This window comes from Echinops telfairi, unplaced genomic scaffold (genome assembly GCF_000313985.2).
Source record: "Echinops telfairi isolate 266 unplaced genomic scaffold, ASM31398v2 ScPeMD7_7400;HRSCAF=8409, whole genome shotgun sequence".
Lineage (NCBI taxonomy): Eukaryota > Metazoa > Chordata > Mammalia > Afrosoricida > Tenrecidae > Echinops > Echinops telfairi.
The window spans coordinates 33,879,409-33,882,115 of NW_022111300.1; the positions used below are offsets into that span (position 1 = coordinate 33,879,409).

The following is a 2,707-nucleotide window of genomic DNA, read 5'->3' on the forward strand; positions in this document are numbered from 1 at the left end:
ATCTTTCCACTGATTTCCCCAGTGTCATTGTTATCCAGCGCCGCTATAACAAACGCCACAGGGGGCGGAGCTGATCAACAAAAATGTATTGTTTTCAGTATTGGTGCTGTTGGTAGGTGTTGTCAAGACTTTTTTTTTTAAGTCAAGATAAAATGTTGCCGGAGCTGTGGGTGTAAAACTAAGTCGGATTTGCAGGTTGGACACGGCTCAGGTCTAGATCCCTGAAACTCAGGTCTCCGCTCTGCCCCCTAGTGGTGCCCCCGGCTCGACCACGATTTCCGGAAACTGGAGGGTGATGACGCTAACTATATTTACATATCCACAATGCATTGCACAGAGGCCAAAGTTTCCACTTTAAAACAATTAAAGTCTCCGCTCTTTGTGACCCCAAGATGAGAATACGCTCACAGAACTATAAAATCAAAAGGGAGATGTCGCCGGTTCTTGAACTACAGAGTCACCATTAGTGTGTTAGGTGTATCAGTTACTCCAGTGATGAGCCGACCAACTACCCTTCATACTCTGGTTTCTCTTCAGATCGTATAAATCTTTCGCCTTTTACTAAAGATTTCCGTGGAGAGAAACAACTCTGAGTCATTAACCAATTTTTTGAGACCTTGCTTGCGCAAGGTTGATCTCGGTGTTATAAAGACAGACTAAAAAGCTTTAAGTCTTACGTTTTTCTGCGTATTCCCCAAAAGTGCTACTTACTTGGTGCGGATTTAAGACTTTGAGTACCTGCTGCATAGGGCCTACCGTAGTTAAAATACACTGTTTTTACTTTGTTCTTCACACAATGTGCTATTTTCACGGTTTGCGTTAGTGCACCCTGCTTTAAAAATTAGATGTCAAAAAAAAAAAAAAATTAGATGTCTGCTTTTCAATTACTGTGATAGAGTAACCCGAAGATTAGTTTTACTCTCTTCTGAGGTTGATCTAAAGTTGATGTGGGATGCTTGTATTACTCCTTCATATGTTTTAAGTATTGTATTGTGGTATGTAAATTACTTGCCAATAAAGCTGTTTAGAAAAAAAGAAAGCTGGAATTTCAGGCACTACATACGTGAAAAGGGTCCCTGGAGCTCCTGAATCCACCCATACTGCCTTGTTTCTCGGAAAATAAGACAAACCCCGAAAATAAGACCTACTTACAGTATGGCCTCTTGCTGAGATATAAGGCATCCCCCGAAAATAAGCCCCCCCAAAGCTACCATAGCCTCACTCCCCCTAAGCCCTTCCACATCCGGCTCCAGCCTGGAGGCGTCCCTCCCACCTGACTGTCTCCCCAGCCAGAAAAATATTTTAAAGCCCTTTTCCCACCTACCCGCACCCCTCACCTCCCCACCCCCAACACACATACACACACCGTGGGAGCTAGCACGCTCCCAATGGATACACAGAGACCCTCCCATCTGGATATTTGCGTTTGAACTCAGGCAGGCGGACTTGGGACACAGGACAGTCCCCTGAAGGCAGCTCGGTGTCATCTGTCCCATGGGCCTGACCCTCCGAGACACGGAAACACTCCCCGTGCCACCGCACCGGACACCCACCCGCCACCCATCTGTCTGCAGGGAGAGAGGGAGAAGCCAGGTTGAGCCACGCGCTCACGGACAGCGCTCCGGGCGGCCTGGAGCAGCCTGTGTGTGTGTGGCTGTCCCTAAGTTTAGGGACACGGTGGTGAGTGCAGGCGGGCGCCAAGGGTTCTGGGAGGGGGCGCCTCGGTGGGCGGGGAGCATGCTCGCGGCTTCGCCGCCCCTCCCCCCCGCACCCTGGAAGTGGCTGGGGAACTGCAGGGTACGCTCCACGAGAAAAGGCGGACTCCAAGGTCGCTATAAAAAGGAGCCAAAAGAACAGATGTGCTCTGCTGCAGTCTGTATGTTTCCTGCTCCATTTATCACGCACGCCTCGCAATGGGGACTCACTTTCACGTTTTCCTCACTCACTTCCTCCCTCCAGCGGGAATGGCTTAAAATAACAACCGCCACTCAAGGTCAGCCTCGCCGCCAGGCGCCAGGCCGAGGAGCCTGCTGCTCCAGGATCGGGGACTGGGTCCAGAGGAGCCTCCCTCGGTGAGCCCTCCCCGCGACCCTCCAGTCAGCCCTGCATCCAGAACTGGACGGAGGGAGAGGCCTGGCTGCCCCCTCCCACTGGAGGAGCCAGGATGGCATGGAGACTTCCCCGGGACGAGATGGAAAAGCACCTGGCCAGGGACAGGACCTGCTCTGCCCGCGCCCGCCCCATGCCACTGTAGAAAGGCCACTCCAGACACATTTTGGACTCTGTGTGGCCGTGGACAGGTGGCTTCGGCTCTCTGGGTCTCAGACTCCTCATCTGTGCGAGGGTCTGTGCCAGAACCTCTCCACCTTCAGTCCCACCTCCTCCGACGCTCTCCCTTCCACTTTCCCCTTACTGTCAGCTTGATGAAAGAATGAAGGGTGGAGTCTAGCCTGTCAATCAGCTCACAGCCTGATGATCCCTCCTTGTGGGTGTGGCCTTCTCATGAGGATTCCAGGAACTCTCTCTCTCTCTTTCTCTTTCTCTCTCCCCCTCCCTCTCCCCCCCCCCCCCTCTCTCAAGCCTCGTGGAGCCACACTGATGGCAGCAGGCTTGAGATGCTTCCACTGCCACTGGATCCACAGGACTTTTCACCCACCCACCTGTGATCTTCCTGCAGTCAGCATCTTTTCCCGGGCTGCTTGAGGCT

The 2,707-nt window shown here is 52.3% G+C and overlaps 1 non-coding gene across 1 annotated transcript; it reads left to right on the forward strand.

Annotated features, from left to right (window-relative positions):
- Positions 1-517: 517 nt before the first annotated feature.
- Positions 518-633, forward strand: LOC115871740. Its single transcript, XR_004047452.1, has one exon. It is a non-coding gene; the product is annotated as a U5 spliceosomal RNA (small nuclear RNA).
- Positions 634-2,707: the final 2,074 nt, after the last annotated feature.